General features: G+C 38.3%; 1 non-coding gene across 1 annotated transcript; it reads left to right on the top strand.

Moving 5' to 3' along the window:
- Positions 1-24,280: 24,280 nt before the first annotated feature.
- On the top strand, positions 24,281-24,419 carry LOC129670861 (small nucleolar RNA SNORA48). The gene has a single exon (XR_008719269.1). It is a non-coding gene; the product is annotated as a small nucleolar RNA SNORA48 (small nucleolar RNA).
- Positions 24,420-26,805: the final 2,386 nt, after the last annotated feature.

Raw genomic sequence — 26,805 nt, 5'->3', positions numbered from 1 at the left:
TATTTGTTTTGATTATAATTTTTGTTTTTGTTTTTTTTATTTTTAGAGACAGAGAAAGAACATAAATTTTGATGATAAGGAAGGTAAGAAGAATCTGGAGAGAGTTAGGAAGGAGAAATAATATGATCAGATTATATTGTATGAAAAAAACTAAATAAATTTTTAAAAATCAGAAAATAAAGAGGTACAAAAATATGCAAACCCTAGTTTATAGCTGTAGTGTAGCACCAGTTTTTACACTGAGAACTACAGATCTCATGCCATGTTCTGGCTGTCCCTATACTGGCCAAGAGGCTGTGTGGGAGTTACTTTTCCACCCTCTTTCAGGATGCGCTTTCTCAGTAGGACCACTGACCCCCATAGTTCTTTCTGCACACACCATATCCTTATCCTGGTTAGTGTTATGAACTTAAAAATGTCATCTCCAAAGACAATTCCTGTCAGCATCTGGAGTTCAGTCCTATCTTGTTTGCCATGTTCCATACTTTCACTTGAGAGAGAAAATACATAAATAATAATTAATGTATCACAAACCAACTATCTTCTCCAAATGTTCCACTCTCCCCTCAGTCTTGCTTTAGTAAGTCAGATATCTATCCTCCAAAATCCAGAAAAATCCTTCCAAGTCACCTATAAATTCCTTTGTTTTATTCAGTTTCTAACTGCCTATTTTCCTGGCAATGATTTGGTTGTAGCTTTAAAATTTATCCGGAAACATTCTTCTCACTGACATTAGCATCACTCCCTGGTTCAGCCATCAGTACCTACCTGGATTACTGTAGCAGTCTTCAAATAGTTTAACAAGAATGGTCTACACAAAACAATCTGGACACGTAAGGTCTTGTGGGTCAAATAGAATCACAACTCTATTCAACACCCACAGTGGATTCCCATTTACTTGAAACCGTAATTCCTAGCAATGATTTAAAATATATTCTTGTACTTTCTCATTTTTCCCATTGTCTCCATGACTCCAGATTCCATTTTGTCAAAATTCTGTTTCATTAGGTTTTAACCCTACTGTTTCTGTAACCTGAAATATTTTTCTCTAGGTGAACTACGTGACTGTTCTTCTCCTTATACTCGGGTCTTTGTTCAGATGTTGTGCTGGTTGTTTTTGTTTTTGTTTTGTTTTGTTTTGTTTTGTTTTCATCTTTATACAAACCTAGACATATCTGGAAACAGGGAATTTCAATTTTCTCTATCAGGGTGGCCTGCAGGTAAGCCTATGAGGCATTTTGTCGACTATGATTGAGGTGGAAGGATCTAGCCCACTCTAGGTGGTGTCACCGCTGGGCAGGTGTTCCTGAGAGTATAACGAAGCAGAGAGCTGAGTAAACCACGGGGAGAAAGCGAGTGAGCAGTGTCTTCCATGATCTTTATCACAATAATAGAAAAGCCTAAAGAAGCCACCTCTCAGAAACACCTTAGCTCGCCTCTATTTGACATGCATACGTCCGCAGCACATTCTCATGTTTGTGCTGCACCTCTTCACCATCTGATATTGCATATATTTTACCAATTTGCTTCCTCATCACAGTCATTTAAAAGGAGTGAATGAGCCCTCTTTTATTTTATTTTACTGGAAGTACACAGCAAAAAAAAATGCTGCCAGGCACTTAGCAGGGATTTGATAAATATTTGTTCAAGGACTACTTAAATATATTAAATATAAAGAATATAAAATAGCTCAAAGTGAGAAATTACATGATTTGATCCAGGATGGTTTCCATAGACAGTGTGGCAAGCTGCAGGAATAAATCGAATATGTTTTTTGAAACTACTAAAATTATTGTTGCTATTTATTTTGTGATACAAGTAAAAACATTATACAAATAAATATATCATAATTGAATGCATCAGTATTCAGAGATTACTAATGTGAGTTATCCATTCTAATAATTTGATCTCTCTTTAATGTGCAAACAAGTTATTCTAAACCTAGGGAACTGATAATCAGAACATGGACTAGAGATGAAAAAAAAAAAAGAGCACCTTGATAAATTTGAATTTCCAGTAAACAAGGAACAAAACAATGATCCAAGAACAATGTATATCCTAAACATTATATGAGACAAAAATATGTTAGAGTCTAAATATATTAACTGTGTATGAATAAATTTCCATACTTGCTGTCTATTTCAGATTTTAAGTGGGTATATGCCAAAGTTTAATTATGTTGGTAATTTTTACTAATGACATAAACTCACACTTGACCACTACACACATACTGAACCTACATGCATTGCTTGCAAGTCTCCAGTGTGAAAAGGTATCCTCTCTCTATTGATAATAAGCCAAGAGAGCCCTGTCTTGTTCTGTAAATTTATCTTGATTTGTAGTACTAGGAGGTAAAAACACAACAGCCACAGTTCATCAATCTTCAAATTCACTCTCACTCATTTCTCCACCAAAGAATACTTTTCTGTCAAGAGCAGTATCAAGGGAGAAAAATAACTATCTCTGAAGGTAAAATAATTAACATCACATTGCATTTAGTGGAGTTCAATTTATCTTACAAATATCTTTCAGCTATCTAGTAAATAACATGCAATGTGACGTGTGTATATGTAAGAAAGTCCCCAATATTGACTGAACTTAGGTTGAAATTTTATGCCAACAACGGCCAGGCTTCAGCTACGCCTTTCCCTTGACTTTGTTAAATTAGTGTGTAAACCTTGAACTGCATCACAACATATCAACCTGCATGGAGACATCAGTTAGTAACTTCCTTGGACTACTGCATGCCGGGTAGTTTTACTTCACTTTCCGCTTGTGTTCGTTTAAGATGTACTTACTGACTAGATTACAAAAACACAACGGAAGACAAGTTAGTGCGCCCTTCAGTGAGTCTCCATCTGGCCTTCTCTGTTGCTAGCAGCATCATTCACTTCCTATAGAACAAGTGGTCTTTTTCTTCACTTCCATCTGATGAAGATATAGGAGTCTCAAGAGGGTATTTGATTCTTCGGAAGTGTTCTGCAATAGTGTAGACTGAGTGAATCAGGTCTCTATACAGGAGGTAACCATATTTAACAAGACGGTGAACTTTCAGTCTCAGCCACCAAAGCATTTTATTTCTCGTTGATTTTACCATGGCCATGTTTGTAGGCAAGTTCCAATTCCCCAGAGCATCCTATAATGTAACAATCTTCAGCATATTAAGCGAAGCCTTATGAGTTAAACAAAGAGACCATGGTGAAAGCCTGTGGACTCCTATCACTGCTCCCTCTGGTAATAACAACCAGGTCCTTATTGGGTTTTATAGCTGCTTGGAAATTGCCAGCCTTTCTTGCCACCCTAACCAATAAAATCCACTTATGTATACCTGTTTACAACCCAGGCATTGTGCTTAGCTTTTGCATAGACAGTATTCCTCTTGTCTTTCAAATTCACTTTTGGACTATCTTTTCCCAGGCACTTGGTCTTTAGCTATGTTTGGCTTCTTTGCTTTCTCTCACGAATGTCTGTCACAACCAGAACCTTTTCCTTTTCTTGGCACATTCCACAGTTCCAGGAAACAGGCTTCTCTGTTCCTTTAACTCCTAAATTATAACACAATAGAAAAATGGATTAGTTAGCAGGTAATAACTAGTATAAAGCAGGAGAGACAGAGCAGTTTAAATATAAGAAAAAAAAACACAAAGGGAAAAAAATTCAGAGTAGAGTGTTTCAGAAAGACCTGACAGCACCTATAGATACACTCTTTAGAGGTGAAAGGGCCCTGTCCTGTATGTTGCCACTTTCCCACTCCATAGTGGTACAAATATAGACTTGAAATTCCATGTTTGGAAGAAATAACTCAACTCCATGGCACAGACAGTCATGATCCTAAAGTGTTTTCCTTTATCAGCAGCATGTCATTAAGAAAACTCAGGGACTAACTGAGAAGGAAAACTGAACAAAGTAGAAGCTTAAAACAACCACAAATCCATCTATATCCTGAACCCTGAGAAATGCCAATGATGGCAGTATCATAATTTCTCATACAATCATGCTAAAGGAGTATAATGAAGAATATATTTGCCGGCCAATGGACTTTATAGTGTGTTTCTGGCTATTTGGACCACACTTTTCAATACTGCCTAGTTTTTCTATTTAATCTGCCATTAATTTGCCAAAATATTACTTTCTTTTTATTTTTAGAGAATTTTTTTATTAATTACAGTTTATTCACTTTGTATCCCCCCATAAGACCCTCCCTCCTCCTCTCTCGGTCCCACCCTCCTTCCCCCTTCTTCACACATGCCCCTCCCCAAGTCCACTGATAGGAGAATTTTAAATGTGAGTATTCCATTCTTTTTTTTTTTTAATTTTTTTTATTTTTTTTACTGTCTTTTTTTTTCTTATCAGTTACATTTTATTAACTCTGTACCCAAGCCGTGTCCCGATCCCTCATTCCCTCCCAGTCCCTCCCTCCCTCCTCTCCACCGTGCCCCTTGCCAAGTCCACTGATTATCTAAATAATGGCCATTGTTTCTTAAACATTTATCAAAATCCATATCTCATAAAATTCCACACACTACTTTCCTTACTATGATTGTCCCAAATAAACTTCTAATTGATGAATATATTAGAGAAATCACAATGAAACTGTAAGAAGCCTCCTCCAAAGTATTGTCTCAAGTCCCTAGGCAGATGTGAACTCTTTTTCAACTCTTTTTAATTGTATATGTTGGCTCCATCTGAAATACATTCTCAATCCTTTCCTTCCTGCCCAAATCCTACCCACCTTCAAATCCTTGCCCAAATACCTTTGGTTCTGTGAAACTTTCACTAAAGCTTTTAATGTGTGATGTTTAATCCTGTCTATAAACTTTTATATCACTCTCTGAATTTACCATTTAATTATACACTACCTCCTTTTGTTTCCTTTAAACTTTTAACAAGAACAATGCAAGAAATTAGAATAACTTCAAGCAATCTCCAAAATTTTGTATCATCTAATATGTGTTGATTATTGATGATATAACTAGACATAATGGAGGTAAGGGGTAGAGACAATGAGACACAAAAGAATTCAGTAGCTGATAACGCACTACCAGTGATCTCAGTGACTTAGTATCAGTCCTTGACCAGATAAGAAAATAAAAGTAATATCCTGGTACTATGTAAGTCACAATGTCCAATAATTATTTATGGGATCATGTATTAACCAATTAAGGCCTAGCTTATCCCCATGCTTATTAATAGCAGCAACATCTGACTTGGAGCTATTCAAACTATGTACTTCTTGTCTTAGCCTTGTGAAAAAGCGTCATCCAAAGGACAGCTTGTATCAAACTTTTTATCAACATTATATAAAATATCACAAGAACTTTTTGTTTAACAATTGTTACATTCTGGCAAATCTGGAAATCCATCAAAATATATGCAAAAGCGCGAAATAATGAAGTTATCATGCAAGATAACAGAATTTCTTTAGCTCTTCTTTGGATTATCAGTAATAACCTGCCATGTCTTTGTCAACAGGAATCATGACTACTGTGTGTCAGAGATGCAACTGCAGATTTAAATAAAAAACGCTTGGGATTAACTGGGCGTCTAACCATACTAACCATACTAATGACATACCATTAGTTCATTCATTTTTTCTGAATGGTTGACCACTCTGAATCTGAAACATTTGTAAAAGTTTCTTTTCTCTAGTGTGTCAATGTAACTAAGTCTAGAGAGTTAGTGAACCTCAAGGTGAAATAACCACTGACTAGGACCTCTCCCTAAAAAAACTTTCTACTCATTATTGCTATGCCTTTTTCCCACTCATCATGGCAGCTTCATTGGCAGATCTCCTCACTTTACAGTTATCTGTACACATGAAGGGCCCAGAGCTTTTTTTGTACACAATTAAGTCCTACGAATTTGATGAAACAGTCTCCCACTAAACATCAACTGTCTGTACTAGATGATGGCATCTCCACTATTGAAAAACATGAACAGAATTTGTTCTGAGTTCATCATATTTATTTGTTAAACTCCATCCAGTGATGTTTACAATCCATCCTTTTTTTCTTTTTATTTTTTTAATTAATTAATTCAATTAACATTTTGGCCATCGGCTCCTCCATCCTCTCTCCCAGTCCTATCCTCCCTCTTGCATCTCACCTCCCATATTTCTCAGAATAGGGGATCCTCCACCCAGACAGCCCAGCTCATCTATTTGCATAAGGACCAAGTTCATCTTCATCCTCTGTGGCCTTGTAGGGAAGTCCCAGCAGGGGGAAGTGATAAAAAAGCAGGCAACATATCCATATCAGAGATATCCCCCATTCCCCTAGCTAGAAGTTCTAGCTAGAACAATAAGACAACTAAAGGAGATCAAAGGAATACAAATTGCAAAAGAAAGTACCTAAAGCATCCCTATTCACAGATGACACAATAGCATACATAAGCAACCCAAAAATCCACCAGAGAACTCCTGCAGCTGGTAAACTCCTTCAGAAATACAAGATTAATTAAAAAAAATCAGTAGCCTTCCTGTATACAATCCATCCTTAATGATGCAGCAAAGCGTGAAAAATCTGTGAAGTCCTCAATATATCTCACATTTCATTCTCCAAATAGTATCCAAACTACAAGGTGCAGGAAAAAAATGAAACATTTTCCAACATGCTGGTGCCTCTGCAGACCTTAACACACTAATGTGTTGCCAGCAGGAGGTAATAGTCATAACATTCAAAACAGAGCCATGTGTATCAGCATAGGCCAGCATTAGTCAGTTGAGTTCAGCATCCTGAGAAGTATGCAGAGATTGTAGGACAATCCAGCAGTAAGAAAACACTGTGCTGCTCCATGTGAACTGTCCATTGCAGAGTCTATGAAGATGTTCTTAGTTGGAAAGCCTGTCAAAATTATCTGCGAAGTAGAAAAATAAATAAATGAAGAACCTTGGGCCCCACATCAAATTTCTGAAGCACTGTTCTGCACATGCAGATGACAAAGGATTAGCTTCTTATACTACTATATTTTTGTTTGCTTGATTATAAATTGTCATTAGTTGATCTGACTATATAATAAATGTTGGATGAGAAAAGTTTGCTACTAGTAAAATTTTATGCTATAAAAAAAAATTAAATTAAAATATTTAGACTTTCATCCCACTGATTGGCATTTACTGTTAACACAGGAAGGAAGAAAAGAAAAAATTCAAATAAAAGAGAAAGTGGGATATAGCCTTGAACTCATTGGCACAAGAAAAGAAGTTCTGACCAGAATACCATTATCACAGACACTAAGATCAACAATTAATAAATGGGATTTCATGAAACTGAAAGGCTTCTGAAAAAAAAAAAAAAAAGAACACTGTCAAAAGGACAAAGCCCCAGTGTACAGAATGGGAAAAGATTTATACCAACTCCCCATTGAGATAGAGGACTAATAGTCAATAAAAAGAACTCAAAAACTAAAAATCAAAATATTAATAATCCAATTAAAAACTTGCCAGATCACAGATCAGCCAATCCTGATGAGACCTGATAAGCTATGGTCAGATGGAAGGGAAGGAGGACCTCTCCTATCAGTGGACTTGGAAGGGCATGGGAGGAGATGAGGGAGGGAGGGTGGAATTGGGAGGGAGTGAGGGAGGAGGTTACAGCTGGGATACAAAGTATATAAAATGTAATTAATGTAAAAAAATTAATTAAAAATGGGACACAGATCTAAACAGAAAATACTAAAAAGAGGAAACTCAGATGGCTGAGAAACATTTTAAAAATATTTACCATCCTTAGCCATAACGGAACTGTAAATCAAAACTACTTTGAGATTTTATCTTATCTCAGTCAGAATGGCTAAAGTTAATGACACAAATGACAGCCCCTTAATACAAGGATGTAGATGAAAGAAATACTCATCTATTGCTGTTGGGAGCTAAAACGTATACAGCTACTATATCAGTGTGGTGGTGTCTCAGAAAGATGGAAATTGATATACTTCTAGATCCATGTATACTATTCTTGGGCATATACCCAAAGGACATCCTACCACAAAGACATTTTCTGGAACATATTCATTTCTGCTCTATTCATAATAGCCAGAAAGTGGAAACAATGTAGATTTTCCTAAAGAGAAAAATGGGTAAAGAAAATGTGGTATCTCTAAACAATGGAGTATTACTCAACCATTAAAAAAATAAATTTGAAAGTCACAGTAAATAGATGGAAATAGAAAAAAAAAATATTTTGAGTGAGGTATCCCAGACCCACACAAAGAAATATAGTATATATTGGTATATAGTATATAGTATACATATATATTATATTATATATTTACATATAATATAGTTTATATTATAATTTTATGTAGACATTAGCTATTAACTCAGTGATAACAAAGTTACAATCGATAGAACCACAGACTTTAGGTATGTATGGTGTAAGAGACTTGGGGTCAGGGCAGAGAAATCTCCTAAGGAAAGGGAAAGAGACTATATAGTTATGGAGAGTTGGGGGTGCTTTAATTTGAGGATCAAGTATTGAGGAAGAAAAATGAGGATGAAAGAAAGATTATGGAAAAAAATAGCTAAAATAAGGGACCATTTCAGAGGTAGTATGGAAACCTAGCACAATAGAAGCATTCTAAAATATATACACATATAAAGGCTAACAGAATGTACCAAATAATGGAATAGACAAGAACCCCGAGTAGTCATATCTTTTTACCAAACAAAACTTCCAGTGCTGAGATTGGGTTACATCTAACTCAGTTGTTGGTCAAGGGGTCCTATGGTAATCCTTAAACAGCACAGGCTGTTGCTAAGACTATAGATGGCTCTACGCAAACTGAAAGCAAAGTCCTATTGCTAAGGATAACACTTACACACTCATTAAGCATGGAGAAGTTGAGCTAGTGGCTACACAAAGTTTGCGTTCCTACACTCCAGTGTCTTTGGTAAGGAAAGTTAGTCTACATGCTATCAAAGGGAAGCATAAACACCAAGCCAGCCACAAAACCTTGAATTGACAATGGTGCCCTGTCTGCAAAAGCTGCTAGTGCAATAGTAGCACAAATAGTATGGGAATAACTAAGCAATATCCGATTTAAGTTAAGGCCTACTCTACAAAATGAACCCCAGACCTGACACTGTTTAGGTGACCAAGAACCTGAGACCAGATAGCTAAGGGACACGGAGAAAACCAAATAATACTATTCTAACAGGCAAACAAACAAATATCAACAAAAACATATCAATAAAACAACTCCTGATGATATTCGGCCACACTCGCAGAACCGTGCCTTCCTCAGCCATCATTAGAGAAGCTTCCTCTTGCAGCAGAGGGGGAAAATACAGAGACCCAGAGCTAGACATTTTGTAGAGGGTGAGAGATCTTGGAACACTCAGCCTTAAATGGCATATGTCTCCATTAAATCCTTCTCCTCGGGGAACTCCAATGAAGAGAAGGTAGAAAAAATGTAGGAGCTAGAGGAGGGATAGAAGACAAGAAGAAAACAAGGCCTTATATATCAACATAATCAAAGCAAATGTGAGCTCATAAAGACTGAAGCAGCATGCACAGGGACAGAATGGGTCTGCACCAGGTTTTTGTGTCTATATTACGGCTGTCAGTGTAGTGTTTTGATTGAGTGTGAAAATGAGTGGGTCTGTTTCTTGCTCCTTCTTTTGAGCTCTTTTTCTTCTGTTTGTTTGTTATGTCCAATTCCATTGTGTTAGTTTTGTTTTATCATATTACATTATATTATATTATATTATATTATATTATATTATATTATATTATATTATATTATATTATATTATAATATTCATTATATTATTATTACCCTTTAGAAGTCTGGCTTTTTTCTAAAGAGAAACAGAAAAGGAAAGGAGGGGATGTGGGTGGAAAGAGAGATGGGAAAGAACTGGGATGGGTAGAATGTGGAGATGTCATAATCAGGATATATTATTGTGAGGGAAAAAAAACTTGTTTTCAAGGAAAAATGTCAACCAATCAGTAAACAAGCAAGATGTCTCTTTTTGGCCAATGAATTCAAGGCTTTTTTTTCCACTTTCTGTTCTATAAGGTTCAGAATATCTGGTTTTGTTGAGGTCTTTGTTTCATGTAAACTTGAGTTTGTGCAGGGTGATAAGTGTGGATCTATTCTGGATTCTTTTGCCTGCAGCCATCCTGTTTGACCAACACCATTTGCAAATGATGCTCTCCCTTTTTCAGACATCAGAATATCTTATAAACTTCCTTGATCACAGAATTTTAACCATGTTCTTTTTCTAATATGCTAGTTACTGACAGATCATAATAAAACAGAGAAGAAATGGAAGCTCTGTAAAGTACATGCAGGAACTGTGTGTTTGTTGTAAACAGAGCAAGGTAATTGCGAAGGATTCTGATGGCTATGTCATAACAACTGCACAATAACTCAGAATGGCAGGGAGGGGCATTCATACCTTTACCCTACATCAAAATAAATTTGGCTGCCTCCTGGCAGCAGTCAAATAGACACCTTGCCGGTGGTATTGTTCTCATATCACTGAAGGACAGAGAGATGGCAGTCCTCGTTGGCTAGTTTGGTGGCCTAGGACACACAAAAATCAAACCAGATCAGATCAAATCAAATCCAGGCACTAAAGAATGGAAGGGGAAAGACAGACAAAGATCTGTGTTTCACCATGCCATTCCATAACATGCAGTATGGGCAGGAAAAGATACCCACAGACCTGCCCTCTGCCCCACAACACAAGAAGGCCTTTGACACCCACTTACTGCCACACTATACAGCATCATGGACAAAGGATGTCACCCAGCGATCTGCCAGTTCTGTGGATCTGCAGCCGGATCCACCACAATGTGAAAGCATATGATGGACTGATGGGAGAGAAAGAGAAGTGGAGCAGCTTGAGCATTATGAAGAGACATGGAACTGGAGATGCGAGGGTGGAGAGGAGTGGCCCTTGTTAGTGGCCAGTCCTACTACTTGTGGCTATGGTAAAGTCACAGCCCTAGCTGCCACTGGGGGCCATGTCAGGGTTTGTGGCTACGTTGTAGCAAGGGTCGGTGTCAGTGTCCGAGGCTCCTATTACCACTAAAGAACCTGGGGCCGTCCCTGGTCAGGGCAGCTTCCAGGATCACGTGGATGATCAGGAGTTTTGTCTACCCCTCACTGGCTGCAAAACTTGGCAGAGGAAGCTCTGACCCTTGCCTGGGCAGCACAGTAGTGCTTGACCTAGTTGAGGGGGTATGGATGAGCCAGCCGGGAGGACAAGAGCAAGGGAAAGCTGGCCCCCGCTACTCATCTAGCAATAGATGGCATGGGTAGAGTGTGATGCTTTTTCTCTCTTTTTGCAACCTGCGGTAATTGGGAGAGCTGACGCTGCACCCTCACTGGCTGTAACACTGGGGAGAGACAGCCCCGAACCTCACATGAGATACACAGTGGAGCTGAACCTAACGGTGAAGGCATGGGTGAGCCATCCCTGAGAATGTAAGAGTTGGAGAGTTGTCCCAGCGACACAGACTGCATCACTTGCGAGAGTGGGTCCTGCCCCTTGACTGGGCGGCACAATGGAGCTCTCTGGAGGTGTGGACGCAAGTGAGGTGGCCTGGAGGACATCAGAGGAGGAGGCCGACCCTGCCTCCCACTGATAGTAGCACTGCTAGCCAGATTAGTGCTGGAGAACTCCACCTGGTGTTGTGGAAAAGGAAGAACTGAAGGCTGACCAGCCCAGCCTTCGCTCAGGCTCAGATCCAGGACACTGAGTTGGTCCACCCCAAAAATTTACATCATCTGTTAATGATTGGGACAGATGAAAACCTCCAAACCTGCAGGATCTCCCTGACACAGGGCAACAATAAGCTAACTGGGAGGAGGACCAGTAAGGATCCAATATTGATGGTGTCACAGCAGCCGAGACCTAGGACAAAACCAATGACTCATTACAATGAACATTTACAGGTGAAGATGATATACTGTGGGACATATTGTAACATACTGAAGCTTCCACAGCAAGATGTTTTTCTATGCTGTGTGTGTGTGTGTGGTGTGATTTTTTAAATTTTTATTTTGGGGGTGAGGTTCCAAGAGCAAAGTGTGAAGGGAATGAGTAAGATTGGGGTGCATAATGTGAAACTCACAAAAATCAATAAAAAAAAAAAATTTAAGTAAATTTGAATGGATGAAAAGGGACAAAGAAATAAAATTGGTGAAGTAACAACAGTCAAAAATTTTAAAATAGAAAACTTTAAACTTTGAGAAAGTATTTTTAAAGTGTAACACAACCCTGAAAACAGGCAAAGGCTGGCTGAAAATAGCTACATTGTAGGTTCACTAAAGATCAAGTGAAAGACAAATGAGAAAATTAAGAACATATTCTTGTAATATATCACAGGCCAAAACAGATTGTTCTATGTAGTAGAACACAACAAAAATAATGCAAAAGGGTAAAGACCATGAGTACTTTATTTAAGACTTAATTTTACATAAATTTGACATAACCAAAGTTTATATTAAAATGTAGAATTTTAATTGTATTAAAATAAGTAGACATTAAATATAGAAAAAATTATTATTTTAGGTCTCTGGTTTCCAGAAATACTTATTATAGTACTATGTTGATAGTACTATAGAAAATGATTCTATGGTTTGTTTGGAACTGAAAATAAAACTGGCACCAGCAGCTGTATAAGACAAAGTTTCAGTAACTAAATTCAATGGAAAGGAAGGATTGCAATGCAAGGAAATGGAATCATCTTGCATGTCTGCCCTACTCACTTCCAGGCTCATATTCAGCTACCTTTCTTTGTACTGTCCAGGACTACCTGCTCAGAAATGGGCTTGCCCACAAAGGTCTAGGCTCTCCATCATCAATCAACAGTCAATGACTGTCACATAAATACACAGGGCTTCTTGGAGGCGTTTACTCACTGGGTCAAGTTGAAAACCAAATTAGCCATCAAAATGTCCATCAACAAATCAGTGTATAGTTAAAATGTAGTCCATATACACAAATAAGTTGTATTTGCATATGAAGAAAAAACTACATTTTAAAATTGCAGGACAATGTACAGAACTGAGACTTATTATATTACATGAGTTAACCCAGACTCATTTGCAGATTCTAGCTTCTAATGTTTATGCTTAAGCAAGGTGTACTTATATGAAAGTAAGTATGTATAGAAGCCACAAAATAGAAAAGGACCGGAGAGAGGGTGAAAAGAAGCTTTAAGAAAGGTAACAGACATTTGTAATATGAAAATGGACAAGGAATTAATGGAACAGATGAATATACAGAGAAAATTAGACTATAGAAACAGGTGAAAGGAGAGACAGGAAGAGAGGGATTAACCAAAACTATGTATCAATGAAAATAGCATAAACAAATCTGTTACTTTTCCAATTAAAAAAGTTTTTAAAAAAGGCTTCTATGACAGTATGCTTCATTTAGAAAATTAAGCTAAAATTATTTATTATACATTAGTAAAGATATGTTGATCGAAGACAATTATTTGAAGTACTGGGTTGAAGACGAAAAAGTAAGATAATATTCCATATTTCCAGCATGGGAGGAATGAAGTACAATTTGAAAGGACTTTACAATGCAAAAATATACAATATATTATTATGTGATAAAAAGTAGCAAGGACTTAAATAATACCCCTAGTGTGGTTCCTGTGGGTAAATGTAGCTTATTACTATCTCTGTATAGAAATGTTGTGTCTATGTAGTGGATGCTTAAAGTGCATAAAATGTTACTGGAAATGTGAATGATTTGGCTTGCTGATTAGGGATCTTGGTAGATGGAAGACAGAAATACAATTTACATCCTTTTTTAATTTTGTAAACCTTTGATTTAGTACTTACATTAATTCAAAATATAAACTAATTTCTGATTACTGTAACTATAATTTCATTTTATAAATATTTTGCTATTTCTCAAAGGATCAGGTAATAAGGGCTTTTGCATTATTTTAGGTCACTTAATATAGTAATATGCTTAAGAAGATAGCATCCAACATGAAACAGCCTTTTTTCTTTTTCTTTTTTTTTTCTTTTTTTATTAATATCAGTTGAGTCTAGGAAGGCATCCCTGGGACTATTTCTTCTGGAGCTTAGAAACTGACAGGCAATTTTCTTATAAGACTGTTTTCATATTGGACTTACTTTGTACCTGTTTTCTATATCTTCCAAAAAAACAATTAAAAGTCTTTAATTAATAGATTTGGTAAGGATAATAAGAAGTTATTATATTATTATTGGTTGTTTTTACATACAAATAGTGTATTAGTAGGAATAGTTTAGTGTATTTAGCTTTGATATAAATTTATGTTAAGATTGGAAAGTTGTGTTTGCTTGAGAACCAGGTATAAAGACCTGATTTCTTTTAGGCAGCCACAACAATAAACACCTGGCTACCAGAAGCCCAGCCCTCCAACTCTGCACTGCATGGCTCAGGATTAAGTATGATTAAATGTGCTTGACCCTATAAAGAAACTAGGCATAACAGACAGGGGCAAGCTGAATTCTCTCCATGGCAGAGCAGATGCTTATTCCTTAAAGGCAATGGACCATTGGTTACATTATTTTTTTCTTTCCTTGGCTGGTAAGAATGGATTCGACTTTCTGAGAGCAGTATCTTCTATTTCCCCTGGCAATCTGTATGGACCCTAATCTTGAAGTGAGGAAAACTGCTAAGTTCATGCACTTATGTTGGCCAACACCTTCCATTTCTCTTTGTGACTATTTTTTTTGGGAGCAACAAGCCATGCCCTGAAAGCCAGCTTCTGCCTTCTCTCCAGAAAAGAAAAGTTGCTTCGCATAGAGTGGATGAAACTACTTGATTTTTTTGTCTGAATGTGAAAAACTAGTTCCACTTGAGAAAGAAGTATCCATTGTTCCTTTCCCTCAGTCAAAACTGAGAAGCATTGAAGATGCTATGTGAAGAGATGAGTTTAATGTTTGTTGAACTCATGAAATGTACCTGGCACCCAAACGATGTTCTAAGCATTCTTACTGACCCTACACTAGCAGAAGGCCAGCAACATAAAACAACATGCCTTCTCTCTATTTTGTCATTATGCTATTTTACATGAACAAAATAATCTCTAATAAAGTGTTTTATTTATATTCATGCAGGCCCTCCCATGAATTCATCCACCAAAAAGACCAGCTCTGTACATTGCAGGAACATCTAATCAGTTGCTATCTGTGTGATTTTTATTTTAAAACCCAAAGTTAATTAAATTTACATCATCAAACTTGATGCATTTCAGTGTGAGCTGCACATCTCATGGAGTTGATTCACCAGGTGGAAGTTCTTGATTTTTCTCCCCTCTTGCAAAGTTCAGTAAACATTTTGGAATTTAGAAGCTAGTATTAAACTTTATTAAAGTGGAATAGAAAAAGAAAGTACTTAAAAGGAGTTATTTTAAGATGCCCAGATTTCTGTAAGCCATTATACCAGTAATTATGGAAGCTAAAGGAATTTTGCAACTTTAATGTTTAGTTGATTTCTTCATTCTTTCCCTGTTCTGTCTCATTCCAAGTCTGACCCTCATTCAGAAATCTGAAAGGTCTTTGCTTTTACTTGCTTACCCACTTGGGTTTGTTGAACTAACATTTCCATTTAAGGATCAAAGGTAAAACACACATGAATAATTATTCCCAGCATTTGTTCTCCTCTTTCCCCTATCATGTGCAGCCCTAGGCAAATGCCTTTGCCAACTAAAGTTACACATCTCAGTTAACCACACAGTGAGGGACAGAATGGGACACAGAATGGGACAATGAGATAATGTGCCTTCTTTGTTACTTGCTTCTGCTTGGTGTATTGCTTTACCTCAGCTCCAGAAGGTAACAGAAGACATATACTAAAACCCCTGAAACCATGCACCTAAATAGTTATTCCTACTAAAAAGTTGATTCTTTTATGCATTTTGTTATTGTGACAGAAACTAATACATTGTTGTTTGTTTTGTTTTAAGTGAAAGTGCAGCTACTAAATCCTTTTATACAGAGTTTGATTTACTAGGAATCTTCTGTGTACCTGCACTCATTTTCACATTTGAAATAGACTTTCTGGGAGATACCATTGCATCCTTTTCCTGTCTTCCACTGGGCACATCTAAGGAGGGGCTTTTTCATCCCTTCTCTTTCCCACTGGGTTTTTTTCCACAGTTTCCCTCACAACTTTGCTCACTGCAAAGCTTTGCCACAGGATCTCAAGCCTTAGCTCTGCTAGAAATTGGTTTCCATTTAATTTAAGCCTTTTAAGGTCTTTCTTGTCTTCTGATTGTGCTAAAGGCATTTTTCTGGGTTTTTGTTTGTTCTTCTGTTGTTCTTTATAAATTTTGTGAGATGCACGAAGAGATCTGGGCTTAAACTACTTATGTACTTTCTCTACTCAAAACAAAAGAGTTAATTGTCAGGTTAGACATGACTAAATCACAGTACTTACAAAGGATGTATGTGGCAAAATCTTCCCATAATTAAATAATTCAACACAGCTTGAGCTAGTTCTCCAGGCAAGTTTAGAGTTTTCTTTTCATCAGCCTCTGATTCGTAACATACTGTTTCCTTTCTAAAAGGGAGGAATTCTGGTAACCTTTCTCATTTAATTTGAGTTTAAATGAGTTAACATCAGGTTACCAGTGTAAATATTTCTCTTTATCCTCCAAGGCAGTGCTGTTAATTGTATGGTGTGTGTGTGTGTGTGTGTGTGTGTGTGTGTGTGTGTGTGTGTGTGTACATGGTGTGTATTGTGAATGGCTCTGTAGAAGAGAGCAAAGAGTAGAAATGTGAGCAGGGCACATAGCACCTCATCAAACAAAACAGCTGTTTTCAGTGAGTCTGTACTGGGAAAAAGTCATAAATTTTCATAACAATACATGATTCAGGTGATAAAAATTTAAATGAAAGGCAAGAAAAACAGGTTTTTTGAAAGTCTTTACTGATAATTTTATTTTTAATTTTATTATTTTCATAATTTATTCATTATATATCTCAAAGCCCCCTCCCTCAACTTCCCCCAGTCCCACCTTGCCTCTTCCCCCCATTCCCTTCACCTAGTCCACTGAAAGGGGCAGTTTTAAATAAGGGTTGGTCGTTACTTTTTCTTTTGCACTTGTAAAACCGCATTTACTCATTATCTATACTTTGTCTTAGTAAACTACATCTAATCTCACTCAGAAAAGCTCCACAGAAATAGAATATATGGACAAACATTACATACACCCTGCATATCATTGCTCTCTTTCCTGTCTGAATGAAATGCTGGTTTTTAGTCACAGGTTGCCAGAAAGTTTCAATTCTAAGCTCTGAAATATGAGAAAACAACATCTATATTCATAGTTACCTGTCACAGTTGGGGAAGTGCACTGAGGTCGTCAAAGCTCTTTCCTGTCAAGCTCATTTGGGACATGATGGTGACATTCAGAACTCTGCTTTGGATGTTGTCTTGTGGAGATGTGCCTGGAATGCTTAGATGGCTTGGCCAATCTCTCTCTCTCTCTCTCTCTCTTGCACATACACACACACACACACACACACACACACACACACCACAATTTAGGCTCAGGGCCTCTCTTCTAAGGATTTTTTTGCAATGTAGTAAAAGTCTTTATATGGAGTTCAAGGCTCCCAGCATCACAAGAATGTAAGCTGGCAGAACAGACAGTAGTACTGCCTCCTCATCCTATCAGTTAAACCTAGTTACAGACAAAGTTGACCAAGCAGAGGACATGTGTGTGGGCATAGATACCAGGAGGCCTAGCCATACCACAAGACCTCTTAGTTGTAATCTTTGGCATGTCAGTGATCTCAGAAAGCACCAGTTGAGGAATAGATAATGCCCCATACTTCTGTGATGGCAGAAAACAACATCTTCAGATGTTCCCCACTGTTTTACATGAGTCTTGGCTAGCAAAGGACTTTATGGATATCTGGATTTTTTTTTTTTTAAGAGAAGCATTGTTTGGAGACCTAATACTGATAGCCAGATCTTAAACATTTACTAAGCTGTTTTTTTTTCCCCTGTACTATATCTTTTAACATAACAATAATTACATATACGTGTATACAATACAATACTTCTTTCTTTTCTTTAGTATGAGAAAAATCAAAAGTTCTGACACCTGAGAATCTGTCTATTAGTTCTGTAGCACTTGCCTTATGCATAATGGGAGATAGCCAGCTACTTGTACTGAAAAGTAAGTGCATTCAAGAGTTTAGGTTTCTACTAAGTCTGGTGGAAAACTTGTCTTACATAGCATATCACTTTCTCCACAGTTTTATTCTTCTCTCACTGTACAGCAAAGCCTGTGTTTCTCTTAGGAAGGTTACCATGTCATAGAAGTTCCTGGTGCAGACCTGGACTAAGATTCCCCCTTTCAATAAGTTGTCAATAACCCTGAGGTCTCAGCCTGAGAATGCCTTCATGTGTTCCCAGTAATTACAATTAGAACCGTATCAGTATAGAAAACACTAGAACTTCCAACATGTCTTACTTCTGAGCTGATTTCATTAAATTTAATTTTCTGATGATTAGTTAACTAATATAAAAAGCATTCCAAAAGAATCGGTTTAGATCTTAGCTGATACATTTTTTTCAAACATTATTCTTTTTAAATCAACCATGATAGTAAGTGGAGAGTGATTTTAAAAAAATTATATTTATTCTTTAGCAGTTTCATTCATACATATGAATATGGCTCATATTCACTCCATTCCCCTCTCATATCTTCCACTCATTCCTCTGGACCCCTGTTTTCTAACACATCCTCCATATATATATACACGTGAGTGTATACATATACACATACACATACACATATACATATACATATGCCTATACACATGCCACCCCTTAGAGGTCAGTAACTACTTTAGCTCCTCAGTTAAGGCCTCCTGTGATCCTCTGTCAGCCGTAAGAAAATAAATCCATGAAAAGTTTCTTTTACGTGTCATTTTCAAACTCGAACTGCTCTGCAGAGATTAAGAAAATATATACAGGTCAAGTTTCCCTCGGCTGGCCAAGGTTGCTGTGTCATCCTAAGGCCCTGTGTTCTCTGGCTAATGTAGCTGTACTAGTACGGTACCTAACAGAAACTGAACAAGTACAAATCTGGTTAAACTTACCTCTGTAGGACTTTTCTCTATTGAACATTTCACAGCAGCCTTTTTCTGATGTGTAGGCATGTATCTATCTTAGCAATTAGGAACTTGTGATATGTAAGAATATAAGTACAATTTTAAAGGAATACCAATTCACTCTGTCACCTACAAATGAGTTTCTTCCTTAGAGGATTTCCCTGTGAGTACGAAGAAAAGGCTTGACTCCTTGCCTCTCACCTGAGAGAGAGCACACTGCTCTGTAGCTCCAGTCTTCCCTGAGTCCAGGGCTGCAGGTGGCTCACCACAGGCCCGAAAAGTCTATTCTCTGTCCCAGAACACACCTTTGAATGAATGGGGCAGAAGCAAGAGTTAAAAAAATTTACACTTGCGGTTTTGGTATGTTTCTTGTTTGCCTTAATTGTTTTTGTGTCTAGGTGTTTGTCTGTTGAAAGAGAAGGAGAGGAAGACCATGAAGTGGGGTGGGTAGTGAGGTGAAGACTTGGGAAGAATTGGGAGAAGAAAATCATGATCAAAATATATTTTATGTCATGGCAGTTCAGTGTCCAAGTGGGTTACATAGTAATGGGAAGAGGAACTGCCTCTGACATAATCTGATTGGTCTGCTTGTTGATCACCTCCCCCTGAGGGGGGAGCAGCCTTACCAGGCCACAGTAGAGGACAATGCAGCCACTTTTGATGAGAACTGATAGACTAAGATCAGAAAGGAAAGGAGGACCTCCTATCAGTGGACTTGGGGAGTGGCATGCATGCAGAAAGGGGAGGGAGGGTGGGATCGGGAGGGGAGGAGGTAGGGTCTTATGGGGGATACAAAATGAATAAAGTGTAATTAATAAAAAAATTTTAAAAATTAAAAAATATATATTTTTTTATGAAAAAAACTCAATTTAAAAATGAAAAAAATCACACTGAAAAGTAGAAATTAATGTCATTTTCCTATTTGAAACAATTCTATTATTTAGAACGTTAAAGACTTATTGTAGTTTGTAGCTAATCAGAGTGAATTTTTTTTGAATTTTATTTTTTTCTTATCAGTTACATTTTATTAACTTTGTATCCCAGCCGTGTCCTGATCCCTCATTCCCTCCCAGTCCCTCCCTCCCTCATCTCCACCATGCCCCTTGCCAAGTCCATTGATTTTTGAGATGCTTTAAGTGCCAAGTCCTGCAATGCAGAGCCATGTGCACAGCAAGAGTAGCGTCAGAAAAGTTTTAAGAAGACTCCAAACTGAATCAGTACCTTAGTTACAACAGTTGTACAACACACACCTATGCTCTTTGTAATTCATTCTGAGCCTTTTGACTAGTAACCTTGGTGTTTCTACTCTGAAAAAAATTAGGCTAATTCAATCTTCAGGGTTCCTGAAGATTTTGTCCTATCTGTGACCATGAGTAACTCAACTAATCACAATAGATTAAGAAATTCCCTTGGAGTCAGCAAATTCCATTTCACAACAGCATTTCTCTAGCTAACATTTCCATAGTTGACTCACTTCTATTTCTTTTTCTCAACAATTAAAAATAGAAAAAAAATTAGGAAACTGTAAGTATTTCTTATACTATTAAAATAGTGCAAATTTCCCTTTCAGATTATTTTATTCTACATACTATATATTAACTTACACCAAAGCAGGCTAGCAAAATGGTGGAAAAAACAAAAAACAAAAAACTACACTTGAAAGATAATAGGCCATGTTCTTACCATGTCGACCATTTTTATAGACTATTTTCTATATGCTATACACTTTAATTCTACTTAGTCACATGATTCCTGAACTATTCTCTGAAGTGAGTTTGGTTGATATTCTACTGTATTGTGATAGAAAAAACTTTAAGCTACATGGCTGAGATCTGAGAAAGAACTGAGTTGAGCCTGTCCCATACATTTCACAGTAATTTCTGGCATACAATTATTATTCTCAGTTGTAGTCAAGATAACTAGCAATTCTTAAATGATACCAGATACCCTCACAGGAACTTTACACACATCTGATCTATTCCCAAAGGGACTATATTGCAGAACTATTAATATTCTTATTTTGCAAATAAAAAACACACTTTGAAGCTTGAAAAATTTGATTACCTTCAAGAATTTTAAAGTTGCAAAATAATCTTAAAAATTCAGTTGTTTTTAACCAGGAGTTTCTTTTTTAATTTTTAAATTTTCTTGTTTACAATTTATTCAGTTTATATTCCAATTGTAGCCCCCTCCCTCATCTCTTCCTGGACCCTCCCAACCCTCCCCACTTATCCTCCTTTCCCTAGTCCTCTGATAGGGGATGTCCTCCTCTCCTACTATCTGACCCTAGCTTATCAGGGTTCATCAGGACTGCCTTCATCCTCTTCTTCTGTGGCCTGGCAAGGTTGCCTTACCAGGGGAACGTGATCAAAGAGCAGGCAACTGAGTTCATGTCAGAAACTGTCTCTTCTCCCCTTGCTTGAGAACCCACATGGAGACTGAGCTGCCTAAGGCCTACATCTGAGCTGAGGGTCTAGGTCCTCTCCATGCATGGCCCTTGATTGGTACATCAGTCTCTGTAGTACCTCATGGGTCCAGATTTTGGCTTTGTTGGTCTTCTTGTGGAGTTCCTGTCCCCTCACAGTCTTTATATCTCCCTCTTCTTCTATAAGTCTCCCTGCACTCTGCCCAAACTTTGCCTGTGGGTCTCTGCATCTTCTTCAATTGCCTGTTGGGTGGAGCCTTTCAGAGAACACCTATGGTAGGCTCTTGTTCTGTTCTCTGTCTTCCACTGCTTCAGGAGTCAGCAGTCAGGAGTTCCTTTCTATTGAATCTTGTAATATCTTTGGGTTTTAAGGTTAAGGATAAAGTTGGATTCACTCAGGATTTTTGTTTAGTTTGGTTTTTTGTTTGTTTGTTTGTTTCTTATTTTGTTTGTTTTTCATAGATGTGTACCAGGTAGAAAAACTATAAGGATAGAATGATTTTCTAAGAAGGCAACAAGGAGCAATCCACACCATCAATAGTATTCTGTGTGTACTCTGTCTGGAGGGCAGTAAGTAAAAGAACAGTCTGGGAAGCACAGAACAGCTTTACAAGTTCAAAGGTCTTTGAAGGGTCTGGAGTGATAGCACAGTGGTTAAAATCACTGGTTGCTCTTACAGACAATCTAGGATCAATTTGTAACATACACGCTGCAGCTGACAACCATCAAATTCCAATCCTACTGCAGCATCACTTCTTTTGGCTTCTATAGGCACCAGACACAAAAAATGGTGCAAAGACTCATACAGAGGAAAAACACCCTTATACATAAAATAAAATAAAATAAAATAAAATAAAATAAAATAAAATAAAATAAAATAAAATAAAATAAATACAAATATGGAAAGGCATCTTTTTGTACCAGCTCAGTAGACTGACATCCTCTTAGAAATCCTCTTAGAGGAAATGATATCCTCTTAGAAATTGTAATACGCCATGTCATCAGGACCTGAGATCTAAGTAGATGTAGGGAATATGAGAAAATAAATTGAGTCTAAGGCTCAATTTTCTACCTATCAGTCAGAAAAATTGCTGTTTAAAAACAAAAGGAGTGTCCTTGGGCTGTGGAGATAGCTCAGTTAGTCAATTTCTTGTTGCCTACGTATAAGGACATCTGAGAACCTGAGTCTGCTCCCAAAAATTCATGTTAATTAAGAAGAGAAAGAAAGAAAGAAAGAAAGAAAGAAAGAAAGAAAGAAAGAAAGAAAGAAAGAAAGAAAGAAAGAAGAGAGAGAAAGAAAAGAGGAAAGGAAGGAAGGAAGGAAGGAAGGAAGGAAGGAAGGAAGGAAGGAAGGAAGGAAGGAAGGAAGGAAGGAAGGAGATAGCATACACTTTTAATAGTAGACTGGAAAGGTAATGCTAATCAGATCCTCATTTGCTGGTCTTTATCATGGCCAGCAAATCTACTAAACCCAAAGAGAGACCCACTCTCAAAACAGAGGTGGACGGTACCTGAGGAAGAACACTCAAGTCTGCTCTCTGATCGCATGCACACGTTCGTGTACACACAGTTAGACATGTGCACACAGGAGGGGTGCACATGGGTATAGACATATACAAAGTAAGAATCAATGTGAAGAACTGAATGAGTTTTGAAACAAGATCATCATGAATTAAATTCTGTTGACACATAATTTGGAGACATTCTTAGCACACACAGTTGGAGACATTCATATGCTGCTGGCTGCATATGGTTGACTATAGGTGAAGGTTTTTAGAGTTATTGGTGTATAGAAAATAGTTGAAATTACAGAATGTATGAGACCATTCATTTAAAAAAAATACTTGAAAATAGAAAGATCTCTGAGTTATAGACAGCAAATTAGCCCAAGTGACATAAAAGTGGTACAAGCCAACGAAAGACAGTTCAAGACTGATGATAGTAAGTAACGGTAGAGGTGAAAGGAGATGCTTACCAGGTTACACTAGGGGCAAGGCAAAGGGCAGATGGTCCTCTTTTGTTGTGTGTTGCTTTGTTTTGTTTTTACTTTTGAGTGATTAGTGTTAGTTTGTTGTTGTTTTTTTTTTTTTTTTGCCTACTGCCATTTGAAATAAAGATATAATTGATACTGTGTATAATGTTGTGAAACTAGAAACTGCAGAGTGCAGAGAGAGTGAAAGGGAAATTGAAATCAGGAAAGTTGGTGACTAAGTCATGAAATGGGAAGAACTGGATGGCTGAAAGATCGGGTAACAATGCAGCTGCACATAAGAGCCTAACAAGAGAAATTAGAAACAGAGAACCAAGGGGGAATATAGCAGACATGTATGTAAATAAGAATCATTATCACTTAAACTGCATGCATGTGATTCTTTTGGAAGAATTAGAAACTAAGTTTGTTTTTTTTCTAGGTGGAGCTAATTAAATATATTTAATATGAGTAAAACAGTAAAGACAAGCCAAGGCCCTACAGCATGGGTATTTGGTCACCAGCAAGAACAGACTGGCAAGGTGTGCATTCCCAGTAAAGTAGAATTAGAGGTAGTTCACATCCGTAACACCTGGTGTAAGTGTCCAATACAAAGTCAAGGAACTTGGAGCCCTTGAGAGAGCTGAGTTAGCAGCAGCGAGTGACCACCGTCTACGACACATTATATGAAAACTTTCATGAAGCAGTCTGACTTTCATGCTCGTCTCTTTATGATTGTACGGTGGATAGAGCAACCACAGCATTTTTCATCCTTAAAATCCTGTGACTTATTCCCTAGCAATGGGCAAAGACACACCTTGTTGGTGGTGTTGTTCTTATATCAGTCAGGGGCACATTGGCAGTCCTTTGCTTATCCTAGCTTGATGACTGGCTTTGAAATAAAAGCTGTTTTATGCCTAGGACACATAAATATCAAATCAAGTCCAGGCAGCCCAGCAAGAGGAGAGGAAGACAGATGGGGATCTGGAGCCTGCTGTGCCACCTACAGACCTACCCTCCAGCCCAAGTCACAGGCAAGCCTTAGGCATCTGCTTGCTTCAATGTCAAGCATCTCAGATAGAGGATGTCACCCAGGGGCCAGCCAGCCACATGACAAGCCTGCAGCAGGAGCCACCACAATTTGCCAGTATGCGGTGGACAGATGGGAGAGGAAGAGAAAAGGAGTAGCTTGAGTACTATGAAGAGAGATTGAAGGTGGGACGCTCTTAGAGGCTGAATAGTAGACTGTTCTGAGTGGACAGCCCTGCCACCTGGGGCCATGGTGAGGTCTGAGCCACCGAGGGCCATGTCTGACCCTGGTGGTAGAGGTATGGGTGAACGGGCCCCAAGGGCATGAATGTAGGAGAAATGTCCCTGACATTTCTCTGCCATGGGATAGCAGTAGCATGTGATACTACTGTGATAGAGGTGATACCCTCCTCCTCACTCCCAGTCCTCTTCACCTCCCAAAGCTGTCCACAGGGTCAGGGGTGAGGAAGAGCTCCTTACCAATTGCTCCTTCCCAATACCGCACTCAGGAGAGCAGGCCCTGCATCTTACCTGGACAGCACAGCAGAGCTGACCTTGGAGGTGGAGATGGAGATGAGTATGCCCTAAGGATGAGAGCAAGGGAAAGCTGGTCAAGGCACCCCTCTTCCCTGGGGGACATAGATGTGCCCCTCTCCCCAGCCATGGTCAGGAAAGCAGGAAAGCTGTCCCTGCCGCTCTCGTGCTGCAGCACTTGGGAGAGCAGGCCCAGCAACCTGCAAGCACAGTAGAGCTGGCACTGGTGAAGGAGAGGCAGGTAAGACGGCCCCACCACTTGTCTGCCGTGAAGTGGCATGGGTGTGGGAGGGACGCCCTAACCCTTCCCTTCCTCAGCACCTTCATTTATCAGGAGAATTGGTCCTGAGGTCATGAGAACAGGAGAGCCAGCCCTGCTCCCTCACTAGCTGTAGCACTCTGGAGGGTGAGCCCTGCACCTCTCCTGGGCAACACAATAGAGCTGGCCCTCATGCCAAAGGCACCTGTAAGATAGGAGGAGAGCTGTTCCAGCCCCTCTCAAGCCACATCTCTTGTGAGAATAGCACTTGTGTCTTTACTGGGCTGCACAGTGGAGCTGGCTTTGTAGGCATGGTTGTAAGAGATGGCCTAAAGGGCATGAGAGCAGGAGGGCTAACCCTGCCTCCTGCAGGTGGTGGCATTTGGTTAGAACAGTGCTGGAGAGCTGTTGTTGGTGCTGTGGATAAGGAAGAGCAGGCAGGCTGACCAGATTAGCTACCGCCTAGGTCCAGATCCAGGGCTCTAACTGTGCACCATCAATATATAACTGAATTTTATTTCATTGTGTTTTTATATAATCAGCTAGATAATATGAGGCAAATGTGAATTTGTTCTGGAATTTGCACTAAATCTGTGAATGGTTGTAACACATGAAAGGGCCAGTTCTGCTGATGCAACGCTGCAAGATTTCTATGACACAGAATGACAATAGGGAGGAGTCTGGTGAGCATCCGATATTGAGGGTGTTACAGAAGCCAGAGATCTTGAACCAGCCCACTGACTTATTTCAAGAACATTTGCAAGTGCAGAGGTGTGGACAGAGGAATATACTGTGGGACACGCTGTAACATACTAAGCTTCCATGATGAGATAAGTTTTCTATGCTTTTTTGCTTGTTGGTTGGTTGGTTAGTTGGTTGATTGGTTTGTGTGTTTTTTATTTGGAGGGGTGGCTTGCAATGCAGAAAGGTAAATATGAGAGGACAGGAAGACAAGCAGGACTGGGGTGCATGATATGAAACTCACAAGGAATCAATAGAAAGTTAAAAAACAAAATCCTGTGAGTTGCTATCCACTACACCATTGATCCTTGAGAAATGGGTATTTGATGCTTCTGTCCTTGTTTAAAACTAGTCCAGCTGCTGTAAGAGTGAGGTTGATGAATTATATTTTTGGACCAGGGTATAAATATAAATTTCTATAACCTCTCTGATTTTTATCTATGAATTTATGTTCTTGTCTGAGTTTGTGAGAGTTCCTATTGGTGCATCATCAATATAAAATTGAATTTTATTTCATTGTGTTTTTATTTAATCAGCTAGATAATTTAAGGCAAATGTGAAATTTTCCTGACATTTTCACTAAATTGGCATTGTTTTATTTTTATGACCGGTTATTAAACAGTCTGCCCAAGGTAATTGTGATAGTATGGCATTTCATGTGTGAAGACAGATCTTTCTGGGATAGCTATGCCATATCTACAGAAAATTGTAGGATGATTGCTTCAGTTCCTCAAAATTCTTCTTTGTGTCGGG

Source organism: Psammomys obesus, unplaced genomic scaffold, assembly GCF_907164565.1.
Source record: "Psammomys obesus unplaced genomic scaffold, mPsaObe1.curated_primary_1811, whole genome shotgun sequence".
Classification (NCBI taxonomy): domain Eukaryota; kingdom Metazoa; phylum Chordata; class Mammalia; order Rodentia; family Muridae; genus Psammomys; species Psammomys obesus.
This window is presented reverse-complemented; position numbering and strand designations above follow the sequence as displayed.